This window comes from Fukomys damarensis, unplaced genomic scaffold, assembly GCF_012274545.1.
Source record: "Fukomys damarensis isolate Sample0158 unplaced genomic scaffold, DMR_v1.0_HiC HiC_scaffold_1, whole genome shotgun sequence".
Taxonomy (NCBI): Eukaryota; Metazoa; Chordata; class Mammalia; order Rodentia; family Bathyergidae; genus Fukomys; species Fukomys damarensis.
Genome location: NW_022900913.1, coordinates 60,168,660 through 60,187,720, shown reverse-complemented (window position 1 = coordinate 60,187,720; position 19,061 = coordinate 60,168,660). Strand labels below are relative to the sequence as shown.

The 19,061-nt window shown below is 40.6% G+C and overlaps 1 non-coding gene and 1 pseudogene across 1 annotated transcript; both read right to left on the bottom strand.

The window, feature by feature from the left end:
* Window positions 1–13,116: 13,116 nt before the first annotated feature.
* LOC104858798 lies at window positions 13,117–14,840 on the bottom strand (annotated as a pseudogene).
* A 3,500-nt stretch (window positions 14,841–18,340) lies between these two features.
* Window positions 18,341–18,447, bottom strand: LOC117285572. Its single transcript, XR_004516638.1, has one exon. It is a non-coding gene; the product is annotated as a U6 spliceosomal RNA (small nuclear RNA).
* Window positions 18,448–19,061: the final 614 nt, after the last annotated feature.

The window sequence follows — 19,061 nt, the reverse complement described above, 5'->3', positions numbered from 1 at the left end:
TTGTGCTTGTGAGGCAGGTGGCGGCACCACTGAGCTAAATCCCTGGCCCTAGATTGCTTTTTCAATAAATTGTTTTTTTAATTTGCAGGTGAAGGAAACATGAATCAAGTAAACATCCCTCAGTTTTATGTTTATTCACCAAAATGAATGATGTATGATTACTAAATCATACAATCATAAGGATGTATGAAGACTACTACCATATGCAAAGCTTTAGGGAATAGGTATTTTTTTGGACTTTTACTGAAATGAACAGTAAATCACTTATGCCTTCTTTTTTATTTGTATGTATGAGTTGAGAAGATAACGTAGTATTCTTTGACTCATTAAGATGGGGTAACTGCTATAACAAATAGCCCCCAAGTCTCAGTAATGTAGCACGTAAGTGAGTTTTGTTATTGTTCATATCACCACCCAGGATGGGTTGGCAGGAAGCCTGTGTTCCACAAGGGCTTTCAAGGTCTCAGGCTTCTCGCAACTACTGGCTCCCTCTTCCTCTCTTGGTCTTTGTCTCTGTTGTTGGATCCTCTCTATTTAGCTGCCATACACAGGAAAGGGAGACAACAGGACTGTCACATGCCAGGCCTAGAAGTGGTGCTCACCACTGCCACCCACATTCTCTTGGCAGAACTTATCCCGTGCCTGCACTTAAGGAGAGATTGTCTAGCCAGGCGCTGAGTTGGAAAGGAGAAATCTGACGAACAGCCAGTCAGTTGCCATTCCCTAAAGTTGGCCCAAACAGTATCTCTGAGAGAAAGGTTTCTCAGCAAACAGAGGACAGTAAGTATTTTTTCACAATTGGCTACAGTGAGACAGCCACCACAGCAATATCACGTACTAGATATTCTCTCAGAGATGTTTAGGAGGTGAAATATGATCAGTACAGCAAGGTCTGCACATACACAAAAAATCAGAATTCCAAGGAACATTTTCTGTAATTAAAGAGCACGTTCTGGCTCAGCCACAATTCATTGGTTTCTGAGCTCAAGGCAGTGGGTGTGTGTCCTCATTTTGTCCATCTGTACCTCCTATGGATGCCACTTGCATACAAAGCTCCTATTCTATCCTACTGCTCTTAGCACTGACCCCAGTCCATTGGTTACTCCATTTTTTCTGAGGATCTACACGTTCAATTCAGAGTAGAAAGGTGCAGTTATTTTACTACATCTTGTGATGATGAGATTGCCAAGTGCTAACTGGTCTACCAAGGGGTATAAATCTTTCACAATTTGTTAGGGCTTGTGTCTAGATGTCCCTCCAAAGCCTCATATGGTCATAAGTGGGACTTTTCAGAGGTGGCTGGATCTAGAGTGTGTGATGCTAAGATTAAGGATGTATGATTACTAAATAACTTCACTGATTAGTTTGGCATAGTTCTGAGTGTGGATAACCTGAAGGCCCATGTAGGGCATTTAGCCTGAACAGAATATATGGGACACAAAAAGAGCTGCTGCTTCTTCTTTGCTACTTTACTGTTTTGCCACCTTCTGCCAGTTGTGAACTGTTTCTCCTCTGCCATGCCATCCTGCCTTGGAGCCAGCCAACTATGAACTGAAACCTCTATAAAATGAGCTAAACTTTTCCTTCTTTTTTTGGGGGCGGGGGAACCAGGGATGGAACTCATGTTCTTGCACTTGCGAGGCAGGCGGTGGAAACACTGAACTAAATTCCCGGCCCAAACTTTTCCTTCTTTGACTTTGGGTGTCAGGTATTCTATCTCAGCAATGAGAAAAAGAAACCAAGACATTATTCTTTGCCTGAGGACTGCCTGATCACAAATCACAAGTTTATTCATGTACAATTGCCCTCATACGTAGTCCATAAAAGAAGGTAATTGTTTTCCTTGCTGTAAACCCACCAGGTGAATTCCTTTAATTGCTAAACTCTAGTGCAGTTAAAACATTAATTGAGGTAAGGGGAAAAAATGAGAATCCAGACTTGTCAGGTAGAGGTACAAGATCCCAACAATAAATGTAACTGTACTGTATCCCTAAAATGTACCAATAAACTCAAAGCTGAAAAAATAAAAATAAAAAAAAATAAAATCTCATGTTTACTTTTGAAAAAAATATTAATTGGTGTTCAAAAATTATAGATGCTACTAAGAAGTTGTATGGCTTTTCAATAATATCTAATGCACTTATATATCATACTAATAGATTTTTAAAAACATACCAATTTACTATCTTTTCTTGTTTTTTTCAACTATGAGAAAGCTGGCTTATTTCATTTTGGCTTTGAGAGAGGCTTAATTTAATCATAACAGCAATTCTGGTATCATTCTATTTCTCACCATGTTTTCATAATTATTTTCCAGGTATAAAGTCTTTATTATACAAATTGGTGTCATAGAAATATTTTTTTTTGAAAAGTGGACATCTTAAGTAGAAGTGCTAGACAAATTTTATGAACTGGATACTGAGCTATCTTAAATGAGCCAGAAAAAATGAAGAAAAACTTTGGGTTGTCTGTCAACACGCAGATAAAAGAAAAATTATTGACTTTCATCTTGTTTCTACTGTCAATTAAATTACGTTAATTTTAAATTTTAAAAATGAAGATGAATCTTTTATGGAGTATCAAATGTTAACTCAAATTATCCAAAAATGATATTTATTGTCTAGTACACTGAAGAGAACAGGAAGTTACATAATAATCCAGTTATATCAGATTGGAGACTGGCAGAGTTTCTGAGTTAGTCAAGGATGAATGGGGATGCTTCCACATTAAAAAGGTTTTGTTTTTGTTTTTTTCTTTACGCTTTGGTCATGTAATGGTGACTCTGGATATTTCACACCTGCTATGGAACCAGGCTCCCTCTCTCTTCCTTTCTAGGTGCGTTGCACATTTTGTGGTCAAATCATACTAGCTGTGTTTCTAGATACTGTGTCTGCATTTCAGGAAGGAAGAAGAGAAAGATGGCAAAGCCCCACTCAGAACAGCTATTCATACCTCCTGTCCTTTCCTGCTTCATGTATGCGGGAATGTCTCTTGGCTATATAGTCCTAGGGAATGGTGCTAATAATCTGTCATGCAGTAGGTTCGCTCGTATTTATAAAAGAAGTCATGAAACCTTTCAAAGTATTTATGTTTGATTTATTTACTATGGTACTAAGGATTGAAACCAGGACTGTTCTGCCACTGAGCTACTCCCCAGTTCTATTTGTTTATTTTTGTGACAGGATCTTGCTAATTTACCCAGGCTGATGTCAAACTTGTGATCCTCCTGCTTCAGCATCCCAAGTGCTGGGATTCTAGGAGTGTATCACCAGGGCTGGCGAGTTGTATCTTTTTGCATTCTCACTATAGTAAATAGGAAACCTTTTAATCCATATCCTTTCAACACTTGGTATTGTCAGGCTTATTTATTTTTGTAGGTTAAATGCATGAAAATGGTAGCCTTGATTTGTATTTCTCTTGTTACTGATGAGTTCAGCTTTTCTAGGATGTTTATTACTACACATGTTTTCTAGTTTGTGTAATGCCTATTCAGGTCTTTTGTCCATCTTAAAATTAGGTTCTTTTTCCTTTCTTTCTCCAATTTTAGTAGGTCAGTCAAACAGAAAATCAGTGAAGGCTTAGAGGATTCAGACATAATAAACTTCATACAATGGACACACATAGAATTCTACCAACAAATGGGAGTGTACATTCTTCCCAAGCACACAAAGAACATTTCCAAAAACTGATGAAGATCTTAACCCATCTTTTTTTTATTATTTTGGTACCAGGGATTGAACTCAGGTCCTTGCGCTTGCAAGGCAGGCCACCAAACCACTGAGCTAAATCCCCGGCCCCATCTTAACCCATCTTAAGGAACAACTACCACAACAAAGAAGTCAGTAACAAAAAATAGCTTTTTTTTTTTTGGTACTGGGGATTGAACTCAGGTCCTTGTGCTTGTGAGGCAGGTGGCGGAACCACTGAGCTAAATCCCCGGCCCTATAAAAAAAGAACTTAAAGAAATTCTTATATATTTGGAAATCTAATAATACTTTTCAATCATTCATGAAAAAAATCAAGGCAGCTCACCTTCATCTGCAGGACATGACATCCATTACTGTCTGCTCCACAAATCAAGGCTCATTGGGAGCAGAGGAGCTGACACAAGCCTGGCCTTTTATCTCCCCACAGCCTGTCTTGTGCTTCCCATGCATCACCTCCTTCAGATCATACAGCAAGAGCAGTTTTCTCTACCCAACACTTCGACACTTCAAAGACCAAGTGGGTGTGGAATCTCCCTATACCAACCAGTTCTGTAGCTCTTCACACACCAACTAGATATCGAGCAATTCAGTTCCGACACTAACTACCTGAGGTTAGTGCAGACCCCACAGTAAAGGGCTAGTCTCACGAGATGCCCCCATTTCAAACAGTGGTCACTATCATAGTACCCATATCTTTGTCCAACTTGGTTAATTAGAGATTCCTCTGACCCACTCCTCTGGTTTGATAACTTGCTCTAATGGCTCATAGAACTCAGGGAAATACATTCACTGTTTTCTTATGAAGGATTTAATAAAGGCCCCTGTCCCTGTACATTTAGGATTTGCTGCCCTCTTGGAACTCACTAACCTGAAAGCTTTCTTCAAACCTTATTTTAAGGGATTTTTTTCGAACAGGCTTCATTCATCATGTGAGTATGAATGATCATTGTCCTAATCTCTGGGCCCAGAGTATGGTTGTGTGGTGAAGCTCATAGGACCAAGCTTCTAGTCATGGCTTGGTCTTTCGGGTGGCCAATCTCCATCCTGAAACTTTCTGGGAATCCACCAAGCGGCCCCTCATTAGAACAAAAGGCCCTTGCCTCCCAGGAAATTGCAAGGGATGTAGGAGCTCTGAGCTGAGAACTGCAGTCAAAGACTGAATATTAGAACAAAATATACTCCAAACATTCTTATCATTTAAGATAATGCAAGGTTTTTGAAGCTCTGTACCAGGAACCAGGGTGCAAGATCAAATAAATAGTCTTTATTATGTCATATTGTTTCCTTAGGACTGAGACTCTCACCTGACTCTCAAAGCCCATCATCTTTCATAAACATAGAAGGAGAAGGATATAATGATGTTGATACAATTTAGTTTTTAGACCAACCAGAAATGAACCTTCAGAAACATCTCACCTGACATTTTGAAGCGAAACCATGATGCCAACCCCTTCTCCACTTTGAAAGTCACCAGAAGGGAGGGGGACATCATCTCTACAGCAACCTGCCTGGCCCCCTCCCAGATCATCCCAGAATACACCAGGGTTTTTTTGTTTGTTTGTTTGTTTGTTTTTGAGACAGGGTCTCACTACGTAGTTGAGACTGACCTGGAACTCACTATGTAGTCCAGGCTGGTCTCGAACTCACAGCGATCCTCCTGCCTCAGCCTCCCGAGTGCTGGGATTACACGCCCAACTACACCAGGATTTTTACTGTGCATTTGATTTGAAAAAGTTTTCCAGAGGTGAATACCAGTTATGCTCACTTAGCACTCACAGATCCTCCTGCCTCGGCCTCCCGAGTGCTGGGATTACACGCCCAACTACACCAGGATTTTTACTGTGCATTTGATTTGAAAAAGTTTTCCAGAGGTGAATACCAGTTATGCTCACTTTTAAGCTTGAAAAAAAAGCACAAAATCTACCTTTTTTTTCCATGTAGCCACACGATTCACAATTTCTCAAGAGTTTGTATGGGAGTGGGCCATTAATCAGATTTCTTTTAAATGACAGAAAATCCATTTCCTCCTGCTACATAAACCCAGATTTTGTCAAACTTGCCTTTCCCCTAAAGTAGACAAAGTAGCAGCAAAGGAAGAACCTCCAAGAAGTAAAACAGGGTCACAGCTTCCCAGCGTCTGTCTCTGCCATGCACATGAGAGCCCTTACATGCAGGTGGCTCATCATGAGCTACTGACGTTTTTCTCCCAGGGCCCCTCAAATGCTGGGGTCCTTGCTAAACTCTGATTGGGGCCTCTCCAATGATTATGATTCTGTACTTTTTCTTAAAGAGACTTCCAAATTGTGTAAATTTAGGGACCCGCCAGACTTGAATCTGCCTCTGAACACACATGTTATCAAAACACATACAGCTTGAATCCATTCCATAATTGAGAAAATCCTGGTGCTGGGCCAAGCTCTGGAAGAAACCTTCAGTTGCCCTCAACCTGAGTTTGGAAGGGGTTGGATTGACTTGGGGTTTGGAAATCAAAATTTCAGTGATTTCAACTTTAAAAATGTCCCATTATATTAACATGTTCCTCCTCTCTTTCACCCTAACCAGCTGGTGTGAGCATTCAGATCATAGAAACAAGAGGATTTCAAAAATCAATTGTTTTTTCTTATGGATTTTTTTTTTTTTTTCAAAATACCAAAATAACATTTCATGGAGATTAAAATCTAGGTCTATCTGCAAAATGGGTTGATGGTGGGCACATGTAGTCCTTTGTTTTGCCTTAGAATCAGAATATTGTATGTTGGGGCTGTCTGAATCTCTGCTCCATTCAGTTCCAAACTGCAAGCCAAAAAGTCCAAGAAGGGCCATATTCAGATCCCACATCAGCTTAGAATAGTGATTTTAATGGTTTGGACATCTGGCCACTTGGAACTGATAAAGCCCACCAACTCACTTGACAAGAGCCACTGAACATCTGTCAGTGTGGAAATAAACACTCCTAGCTGACACTGAATCAGTTTTTCAATAACCAACCTTACAATGCAGAGGCCTCTCTTCTCCTCCTATTATCCAGATAAGTTGGTGGCATCCAGAAATACTCTACCAAGTAACAACACTCTCTAAAGTGTATCTGTCGGACACACATGTGAATGCATCAGTCCTCTGTTCCTTTCACCATTATTTCTCTGCCTTGTTATGGGACCTATAAAGTGTGATATTAAAACTCCTAAACTGTCCACAAGGCTCCACATGACAAGTGTTGGGAAGATTCTCTGTGGACAACTTGAGAAGTGCGTCCCAGGGCAGAGAAGAGGCAGGAGACACTCCCAGGGTTTGGAGTAACTGCTGTCTAACAGATTATATGGAGGTCCTTCGACACTCAGCAAACGAGGGCAGCGCATAGGAAGCCTGCTGAATTAGACTCAGATACAGACACAAAATTCTAATGATGATGGCCACTGTCCTAATCACACCACAAATAGGTGGGAGAAGGTCTGAGCTGAAATCACCTGATTTAAAGAGGGAAGCAGCCTAAGAAACCATGGTAAGATCCTAATGATAAATGTAACTGTATTGTTTGCTTTAAATGTACCAATAAACTTAATGGGGAAAGAAAAAGAAGTCATGTTGTTAGTTAGGGTGAAAGTAATATTTATTAAGCTCTGTCTGTATGTGTGCCCCACAAGGGGTGCTGTGCCTAGAGCCAGGCAAGAGATGGCCTTGGCAGGGCCTGCCCCATCCAGGGGGCCATGGCCACACACACAGGTGCACACACAAGTACACACATCTGCTGAAGAACACTTGGGACCTGCTTAGTGCTGAGATAGGGCACCCAACCCCTAAACATCAGCTCATACGACTCCCACCTTTTGGGCCCCAGGAAATATTTTCCCACATGGCTTGTCCTATGTCCTCAAAAGCAAAAGGTAGCTACAACCAAAGGCTGAGAAAATGTGTGGATTGTGCCCCTGGCAGCTTCAGAGGTGGACACTGATTTGAGGACAAGGCGATTTGAGTGGCTGAAGCACTTAGGTAAGAGAAAAGACAGTGATTAACTTGTCAAATCCTTCCTGTTGGCAGGAACGTGATAGACTCACATTATGAAGTCTCATCAGTGCTGCTCAACATCCTGGACTCTGACTTCTCTTCTTGTTTCACTGAGTTCCAATCCTTGTTTACAAGTTAGCACGGTATCTGCAATGATTGCATTTGGCAGCTTAGGGAGGTTTTTCAGTATTACATAATTCGTATGACTCTTAAATTTATACATGAACATGTTTTATTTATGTACACACATAGATATTTGTCTAGATATATACATGAAATGTGAAGCTAGCTCCTTACATTGACAACCAAGTGGAGGTTGAATACTATAATTACAAATAGCTTTGCATATATAAAATATTTAGTAAGATTTAATTAAATATCAAATGGTCTGTTTTCAACATATTTACATGCTTTAAATTTTAATATTTCTTAGTCATAACTTTAGACAGAAACAATTATTTTCAGAAATAATTTTGAGTGTTTTAGAAAACTTAAACAATATTCTTTTTATATTTAATTTGTTATTAAAATATAATTTTTTGTCATTTAGGTCATTACTGTTAAAAGAAAATTATATTAAAATGTAGATTACTAAAGATGTAGAACAACATCTTTAGTAATGTTGTTGAAATAAAAACAAGAAAGCCAAATTTCACGGATGTACTTACTCATCCAAATATCACCAGCTCCAAAACAATAATCATTAGATTCTGCAGTCTTTTATATTTATACTATGATTTGAAGTCATAAAAGCCAAGACTTTCTTTGCTTTTCTCATTTTTGGTTTCTGGGCCTTTGCAACAAGCTACAACCCATTCCTTTCCAAAAAATTTTTATTTTGAGACAGTCTTGCAAAGTTGCTGAGTTGCCTGGACCAGGCTGCAACTTGTGATCCTCCTGCCTCAGCCTCCCAGAGGTTTTGTTTTTATTTTGTTACCATGTTTTTCCATTTTTTCATTATGGGATAATTGTCAAAGTAGAAAAGATTGTACTTTATTTAACAAGTCATTAGCTTCCTTTATAACTTTCAAATAAGTAAACATATGGTAAATGGAACTCCAGTTGCATCCTTCTTTCAGGCCTCTCAAAGGACAGTCATGACCCAAATCATCAAGTTTTAAGAACTGTAGCAAGATGAAATAAAAAATCTCTGTTATGTGGTGATATCTCAAGGGGTCTGTCAATAGCTGGCATTTGTCTCCTGCCTCCTCATACTCCTCTGTGCGTGGCATCCCCTGTGACCTTTCTGTCTGCTGCCCCATTAAGTGGCACCCAACTGCAAACAGCGCCATCACCAGCGGCAAGGGGTCCGAGAGCTCTGGCAATGGGCATCTGCAGGTATAAGGCAAAGTTTGCACTATTTATCAAAAATGGATTATAACTTGGAGAATGAATTTGAAATACATCATAAGCAAGCTGTTTCTAAGGACTAATTTAATATTTAATGTAGTGTCACATATGTTTTTGAGATCCTAGTAAGGATACCTGGAATCATAATATTCTTTCAGTGGCAAATGTCATATTACGTTTTTAGGGTATTACGTCAATTTAGTATTTCACGTATTATTAATAATGCCTCATTACATAAAATTATTACTAAACTGGCAATTAAGTGGATGTGAAGGATCCATATGCTAAACTGCTCATAACATTTCAATTATGAATTTCACATCAGATGTCTTCTAGTGTACGTTAACAACATTACCAGCAACCTCTTTGCCAGAACCACCCAAATGAACTCTGCTTTGTAGCATGAGATTGGCATGCAGTCATTTTGCACATTTTCCTGAATTTAAGGAAATTAGAAATGGAGGCAACAGATGAAGCAGCTAGACCTCTCTCTGGACAGTAATGAAGCATTTGTTAATGCTGTAATTAGCTTTCTTTTGAACGTAGAAACCCTTGGGGTGGCTTTTCTGCTTCTTGGTTGACTAAGGAGTTGTTTTATTGTTCTTTGATTTACATTTCCCCTACAAATAAACAAGCAAACAAACCAAGAGTTATCCCATTGCTCCTAGTTGTATGTTCTATGCTCCTTTTTGTCCTGGTTGAGCCTGTCTTTTGGTTGCTTATAACTGCAAAAGATATAGAGTGTTTCAGTCTGGAGACTGTTCTTGAACCCAAAACTCAATGACACCATAAGAAAAGCTTGGTACCCGTCACTCCAAAGTGAAATCATGTTAGGTCCATTTCCTCCCTTTGTCTTCTGAAGTGGTGGTAGGTGATAGAGGCCTCAGTTGGTCTGATATCAGGGCATCTTCAAGAATGAGGGGTGGTGACAGGGGTTTGCTCTTGGATTTCCTGAGCACATCCTTCTGATGTGCAGATTCATGAGGCAAGGGCATCTTAGGTCTCCCCCATCTTCACGTCACTGCTCATCAGCAGAGTGGGTAGGATCAGCTTGCTTTTAGGCCACTTCTTTGTCTCAGTGTATGGCATTGTATTGGTGGTTCTAGGATTCAAAGTTGAGACCTCTGGCCCAGTTCATTTGAAAATGAACAGAGTCTACACTAAGTAGACAGCTTACCATAATGTCAGTGTGTTCATTTATAACTACAGCTTCACTTGCTTTGAGAACTCCTTTGTCTGCCAAAGCACACTCTTCTCAGTTTCTAGGAACTAGGGGAGATTTAGTCAATAGCCATAAGTTGTATTTCATTCAACAAATACATGTGTATCCTCAAGATAAAAAACATTTTTCTGACCTCAAAGGATTCATCATCTAGTAAGAGCAGTGCTGGGTTTCTATATTGTACACTCAAGAGACAACCAGGATAGAGGAAGTGTTATCAATTCTGCTCACAGGAAGCTAGGAGCTGAAAATTGGCCGATTAGGGAAAGGGCTGGCCAGGCTTCTCTGAGTTAAAGCCATGAAGAACAAGGAATCTATCTGGTGAAGAGAGAGGACACATCCAGGGACATATGGTTAGTGCGGAATGGCTGAGATAGAAAACAAAGGGTGGAGAAATGGAGGGTGGACCTATAGCGTGGGGCGGCATTGTGGAGTACTCCCTGAGCCATGCTAAGCAAAGAGGCTTTGTCCTTAAATGCTAGGGCCTATGAAATTTGTGCTATTAGTCCCAATAAATTTTCATCCCTTTGTATCCATCCCTGTTGCAGTTTTTAACCATTAAAACTGTGTAATATGTTTCTCTACTTCTTGACTTTGGTTTTGGCAATGCAACTGGCTTTGGCCAATATGATGTGTGGGTGATGGTACACCTGCTCAGAGATGAGCCTCAGACCTGTGCGTGTCCATTTCCCTACCTGTTCCTCAACTTTCACCTGGAGAATAACATGCCTAGCCAGATGGGATCCTTCTAGACCAGAGTCAACCATCCCAGCCATGTCCAACTTCCAGACTCACAAGCCAAATACATTCTCAGAGTTACACACACCTGTGAGCTTGGTGGCTACTTGCTGTGCACCTTTTTTTTATAGACTTTGCTAACTGCTATGGGCCCATTAAAGGGTCACAAGTGGAGATAAAACATACTCCAATTTTCACTTTAGAATGTTTATTTTTTTCTGAATGTGATGAATAGACTAATGAGGGGTAAGAATAGAGTCTTGGAGACCAGTAAAACAGTTCTGATAATACAAGGAAAAGTGCCAGGAAGTTGAACCAAGCCCTTTGGCCATGCGCAAGGACAGGAGGAGAGAAATTAAGTTTTTCCCGTTAAATATTATTAATTATAAAATACTTCAAGCTACAAAAATTTCACATAATTATATAACAGAGACACATGTGACCAACACCTAGATTCACATATGTCAAGATTTTGCTACTTTCTTTAAAAAGATGTCACTTTATCTCCAGTTCTTCCTCGTTTAGAGGCAATCACTGTCCTGAGGCTGAATGCATCGTCTCCTTGTGTTTGTAATTCTTAGATATATGTATGTGTCCATCAATGTCCATTGCTTCCTAACATACTTAGAATTTCACATATCATCATGTGGTAACCCTTTACAACTGCTTTTTTATAGTTTATTTTTGAAATGTACCCATGTTGATACATGTAGGTCTGAAATTTGAAAATAATAAAAAAGTAAAAATTGACAGTGTAAAATAGCAGCAGAATTTTCAGATAACCCCTGTATGTACATCTGGCTAGTGTGATCAAGTGAAGTACAAAGACAGGAATACAAGAGGAGTGGGTTGGAAATGAGGAGGGCTGGAAGATACTGGATAAGTTTGGGCAGGGGAATGTGTCTAACTACGGGGGGCCACGGTTATGGGCTGTGATCTCAGAGCAGCCAGATTAGGGCTTTCATGGCAGCCTGATGAGGCCCAGAGGTAGCTTGAGCCCTTACCATAGTGACAGAAGTTACAGCTATGAGAGTTGGTAAGATTACCCTGGATATACATGCTGAGAAGGGAGAAAAGACAAAATGCAGAACGCTAGGTCCAAAATACCACTAAAGGGGGGCAAAAAGAGGACCAGTAGACAGGGCTTTCCTTACATCTTTATCAGGAATATTTGTTCCTTTAGATTTCAGAGACAACCATAGCAGTTGGCCATAAGATAACTAAAGGATTTAGCTCAGTGGCACCAAACCGCAGAACCTGCACTGTAAGCTCAACGTCCTGAGTTCGATGTCCGGTACAAAAAAAAAAAAACCACATCTATAGGAAATTTCATCTGAATTTAAGTAATAAAAATTGTGTTGATATTTAAAAGGAAAAACTTTGAGTTTTGTAATGAAAGAAGTGATGTTTTCTAATCTATAAATAGATTTGTAAAAATGACCATTTTAAAGTCAAAAGAAGCATCTTCTTTTCTACCAGGTGGGCATGGCGCAGTTTCTTTGCATTTGCCAAACACGTTGCTGCCCACATTTAATCTGCACGTAGAGATTCCCCAGATAGAGAAGAGCAATCCTCACTGTGACGCAAGGATTTTCAGAAAGCCCTTTGCAGTCCGATGCTCCCCATAAAGGAGAGTGAATGAGATGCCTGCACCAGGCCCTGTGGGCTGCAGGCTGATGTGGGCACCATTCTCTGAATCCCATGCTCCTCTCAAGAAAACGTCTAATATCTCAAGGAAACATTCCAGCCCGTATTCACAGTTTTTATGGTGCCAATTTTAAGTAGTTTTATTTAAGACAGTGCATTTTCCATGTATAATATACAATGCAATGTTATCTTTTCCCTCCACACACGTTCTTTGTCCAACTATTGAGCAGGCCTCATACTTTACTATAGCAATTGATCTTTAAAGCCACTGCAGAACTTGCCACAAATGTGGGTCCGTCAGTGTTTTACTGTGTGGAACAATGCTATGTCTGTTCTTGGGGCTGTTTAATCCACCTCTTCAGTGGCAGGCTCTGAGGAAGCTCCCCCCAGAGGGAGGAGCTCGCTCCCCAGGGGAGCCCCAGGCGTTCCTCCAAGCTGTGCTTGATACAGCTAGGGAGGTTTCTCCAGCTCCCCTGCTGAGGTTCGAATTCTTCCTTCTCTGCAGTTTGATTCTTATCCAGCCAGCTGATGACTTCTCTATTCTTGTCAAGAATCTTTTGTTTATCCTCATCACTGATCTTGCCCTGAATATTTTCATCTTCAACAGTTGCTTTCATGTTGAAAGCATAGGACTCCGGTGAATTCTTGGATGACAGTGTCTCTCTGCTTCTCATCTTCAGTGTTTCACTTCTCTCCTTCCTGGCCATACCCTCTAAGTCTTCCTTGTTTGCATATCCTTTGTTATTAGTGATGGTAATCTTGTTCTCTCTTTCTTATCTATTAGATATTAAGGAAGCCATTGGCATCACTACCAAAAGTGACTTTGATCTGAAGATCACCACGGGGTAAGAGGGTGTGCTTGTGAGTTCAAACTTGCCAAGCGTGCTGTTATCCCTGCTCATGGCATGCTCCCCTTCATATGCCTGAATGAGTACTCAAACTGGGTGTTAGAGTAGGTAATAAAGTTCTGTGTCTGCTTGGTAAGAATGGCAGTACTGCACTTGATGAGGCAAGTCATGACTCCATTCATAGGTTCAGTACCAAAGGAATGACGTCCAAGATCGGCAAATCTTGAACATTTTCAGACTTCTCCCCAGACAGAATAACTACCTAAACAGCTGCACTAGCCTTGTCAGGGTTGCTGCTCTTATTCGGTTCTTTTCCATTGAAGAGGCTTTATAAAAGCTTCTGGATCTTAAGGATACGGGTAGAACCACCCACCAGGACAATGTCATGGATCTGAGACTTGTCCGCTTTGGCATCTCTAAGGGCCTTCTCCACAGGGTTCAGAGTGCCACAGAGTAGGTGGGCATTTGACTCTTCAAATCAAGCCCGAGTAATGGAAATATAGAGGATAATTCCTTCACAGAGGAAATCGATCTCCATCCTAGTTCACTTAGCTTGTTCACATGCAGTATGAAGATGGCTAACATCTCTCTTATTCTCACTGATGTCCTTCTTATGCTTGGGCTTGAACGCAGCAATAAAATAGTTGACCATTCAGTTGTCAAAGCCTTTTCCACCTAGGCAGGTGCCTCCAGCTGTAGATTTGCCCTTGAAAATTCCGTCTTCATTAAATCCAAAGTGCCACCTTCCAAGTAAAAAATCAGCATATTTCTTTCAGCTCCAAACTTTTTGTCCAAGCTATAAGCAATAGCAGCAGCTGACAATTCTGAATACACGGAGAACAGCAAAGGTTCCAGTGTCTTTGGTGGCCTGATGCTGAGAGTCACTAAAGTGAGCAGGCACTATGATCACAGCGTTGGTAACAGTGTTCCCAAGGAAAGCTTCTGCAATTTCCTTGATTCTTGTCAGTACCATAGAGGATCTCTCCTCTGGAAAGAAGCTCTTTGTCTCTCCTTTGTATTCTACCAGGCTGTCTGTATCATTCACCACCATGAAAGGCCAATGCTTCATATCCGATGAGATAACAGCATCATCAAATCCATGCCCAAAGAAATGTTTGGCATCAAAAAACTGTGTTGGTGGGGATCACTGCAACTTGGTCTTTTAAAGCATCACTGATCAATCACCCCACGTCAATAAAAGCGACATAACTTGAAGTGGTTCAGTTCCCATGACCACTGCAATTATCTCCAATTTCCATGCTGGAAGAGACCCACACAAGAGTAGGTGGTGCCAACATCATTGCCAACTGCAGGCACCTTAGACATGGATGCTTGTGCATAGCCGTGGATCTGCTGGCAAAGAAATCACACAAAAGCTCCCAAGCTGCCAGTGCATTCAATGAGACCCCTGTATTTGCATTTACTTATGTATAATGATGTACTGGTGCTGTACTATGAAACCAACAAATCATGTCATTATAAAATGCACTCCAAGATAGAAACTTCAAAAGCATAAAGTATGCAATATATAGGAACAGGTGCTCTATTATTTTCTCCCAGCCTCCAATAGATTGTCTTGTGTACATGGTGGAGTGTACCCCTCACTTTTGAAGCCCCTGCCTGGCCTCCTCCTTCATTTGCTAATGAAAATATGGGGGTCTCAATGAATGCATTGCTTTACCATTATCCTGAAAGGGATACTGTTTATTCCATTTCAAAGATACTTGGCACAAATACGCAAAATGCATAGCTAGAGATATTTGAGAATTTAATTTAAAATTGCTTGTACCACATGAAATGGAAATTAGGGTCTTGATTTTTTTTCTACCAGCCTTCCTCCTCCACACCATTCCTAGTCCATGGGAACAACTAGTCTGTTCTTAATCTCGCTGATAATTCTGTCATTTTGAGGCTGCCATATGGAAGGAATCAGATCATACTTATACAATAAATTTATAGAATAAAAGCTCTTTTTGAGATTGAATTTTTGGGATCCATCCAACTGGTAACACTTATCCATCATCGACTCCTCTTTATTGCTGAGTAGTAGTCCAAGGTACCACCACCAGTGTAATCATCTAGCCAGTATAGAACATTTTGGGTTTTATTAGTTTTGGTCAAATATAAGTGTATCAGCTGCTTTCCCTTTGCTAGGACAAAGTACCTACAATTTAAAGGAGGAGCAGTCTATTTGGCACACAATTTCTAGTGGGTTCAGTGCATATTTAAGTGGTTTCAAGGCAGCATGGTGGAGGAGGCTGCTCACCCTGTGGCACCCAGGAAACAGATAGAGAAGGGAGGAGCTAGGGACAAGAATGCCCTTGCAGCTCACCCCAGGGACCTGCCTGTTCCAACCAGGTGCCAACTTTGAACAGTGCACTCACCAGGAACTTGTCAGCGGGTAAACCCACCTTCCAAAAGGCCCACCTCAGAACACATGAAGTTTTGGGGTGACATTTCAGATCTAAACCATAATAAAATTATAAAGGTGCTATGAACAACTATACGCAACTTCTGTAGAAATAGTTTTTTTTAATTTCTTTGGGATAAGTGCCTAGTGTGTAACACGTTGAGAAACGCTTTAAGAAACTGCCAAATGTGCATTCCCCTCAGCAACATTAAGATAGACCCAGAAGACATTCGGATTAAACTGGGTTAGGAGATCTGACTAATTTGTGGGAATATACTGATTTTCTCCTCACTGCCTGTTATCAAGTTTGATTCTTACAAATAACAATATAGTTTTTTCCTAAGAAAGAGCAAAAACAATAGCTCTACCATCTTTCTTTAAACTTAACCCTGATCAAAGCACTTACTGCCCCATTTGTCCTGCTCTCAATGTTAATTAGATGCCCTATATCTAGTCTTTTCCATATATTGGTCACAAACATATTAATGCTATTTTCCATTTCTTCTAAACATTATAATGTTTGCTTGTTTGTTTGGTTTTTTTGAGACAGGGTCTCACTATGTAGTTGAGACTGACCTGGAACTCACTATGTAGCCCAGGCTGGTCTCGAACTCACAGTGATCCTCCTGCCCCAGCCTCCCGAGTGCTGGGATTACAGGCATGTGCCACCATGCCCAGTAAACATTATAATGTGTAGCATCTTCAAATATATAATATATTTAATAAGAGAAATTATTTTTCTTTTTATCAAATTTATTTAAATAACTGAAATTCTGGAAATTAAACTTGACATCTCCATTTAACAGACACTTCAAGTGACAAGGACTCATTTTGGTCAAAATGAGAGCCCGTGGAGTCTTGTTCTCCTAAATTTGATTGAGAGTGGAAAGTCTCAGGGCTTTCTCTTTTCCCAAGAAGTGAGACCCCCACAGATTTCTTCTTAGCACCAGTCCAAGGCTTCTCCATCTCCCTCAGTGGACTGACTCAGAGTTTTGAGTCACCAATGACTCAGCCAAGGCAAGCATTAAAGAAGGCCTGCACGTTCACATAGAGAAGAACCCTCAGAGCCCAGCCTTCCTCAGTGTCAGGACCCATCACTCACAAGCAACAAGAGGTGGGTGTGGACTAGGAATGACTAGAACAGGGGTCTGTTATCGCCAGTTTCTTTTTCTTTTCTTTTTTCCTCACTGAGTTTATCAGTACATTTTAGGTATACAGTACAGTTACATTCATCATTGGGATCTTGTACCTTTACATGACAGGTCTTGGTTCTCATTTTTCCCCTTATCCCTGCCCTCCCTTCATCTCCTCCTCCCTTCCCTATTTACAAACACTTTATTTCCATTTCTTCATTTTCTCATGTTTTTTTTCCTTTCCCTTATTTCCTTTCCCCTACCCTTCCCACTTTCCCTACACCTTTAGCCCTTTTCTCCCTATTTCACATGGTCAATTATATCATTATAATCTTATGTACCATTATAGTTTTTCACACCAGAGAAACTATTCGGTATTTATACGTGTGACTTATTTATTTCACTTAGTATATTCTCAATATATATCCATTTTCCTGTGAATGACTAATTTCTCATTCTTTATGGCTGAGTAGCATTCCATTTTATAGAAAAACCACATCTTCTTTATCCAGTCTCCAACTGATGGGCAGATGGGCTGTTTCCAAGTTTTAGCTACTACAAACAGACTCCACAGAGTTTCTAAAGCTTGGGGTGGAAAGACAGATTGGGCTGAGGAACTCTGGCCACCTTGGCATCACTTCCTTCTCCCCTTACCTGTGACCAGAGAATATCATCTGTCCAGAGAATCAAGAAACTGACACATTTTGAACCTATACAGCTAGGGTAGATCAGGCCATGGAAGCAAATGGACCCCAACAGATCATTGTTCGGCACAATGGGTATGTAGTTCTTGCTCACCTAATGGGACAGTAGAGTTGCAAAGTGTGGAAGCTCAGGGAGATGTGGTTCTGTGGGTCTTCATTACAGACCCAGCATCTGTGAATCTGTGAAGGTAAGAGATGTTGTGGAACCAGCGATGCAAATTCTCTCCCCTCTGCTCCAGAGTTTTGCTCCAGGTATCATTCTGGAACCCAGACTTTTGCTGACACCACCATCTTTTTTTTTTTAAAATAGAATTTATTTAAGATGCTAAAGTCCAAGCAAGGCACTACTACAAAAGGAATTCTGAAAAAGGTAGGTTGAATCTTCATAGTGGTGAATTTGGTTTTTGTTTAGAAGAGAATGGAAAACTACTGAAAATTTTTGTGAGAGTATGGATGCTTTCATAGTTGTGATTGAAGAAGATTAATTTTCTTCATTCATTTTTAGTATCTTATGTTGTCAAGAGAGATAGTTAAATAGTTAAATGAATACCAGAGCATTATTGGAAAGCATTAATGACAAAAAATATGGAACGCTTCATGAATTTGTGTGTCATCCTTGCACAGGGGCCATGCTAATCTTCTCTGTATCATTCCAATTTTAGTATATGTGATGCCGAAGTGAGCACTGATACCACCATCTTTAAAAAATTGATTTCCAGAGGAATCCTGGGGTGAGGAGCATCTCCATGTCAGCCAGATAGAAAGGGGACAAGAGCACGGAGAAGTATGTCCAGTAGGGTTTTATGGGTCAAAGCAGCAGGTGGTACATATCACTTATGCTCTTGTTCTACAGGAGAGAGCCTAGTCTTATGTCATCTTTCTCCCCTCAACTATAAAGAAATCTGGGGGACACAGTCTACCAGTGTGGCTAGAGAAGAAGAGGGGAAACTTCTAGTAGCCAGAAGCCACTAGTGGCCCATCATCCACCTGGCTGTCTCTACCTCAAAGCCTATTTAGCTGGTGTCCAGGGTGGGGCTTCTGATAAAACGGGAAGGGAGCCAATGGGCTTGGTCACAATGAATCCAGAGCACAATTGAGGACAAGCTTGTGGAGTGGACCCTGTTATTACCTTCCCACAAGAGAGCTAAGCAATGGCCCTGTTAGGCTGCTCCTGTCTGTAGACTGAATAGCAGCTCTCTGGAGGGAAATTGTATATCCCTGGGAAGCTAGTTGGCTTTCCTAGCCAAACAGAATTATCAATTGGCAATAATGAGTTTCAGGGGATTCAAGAGCATTCATT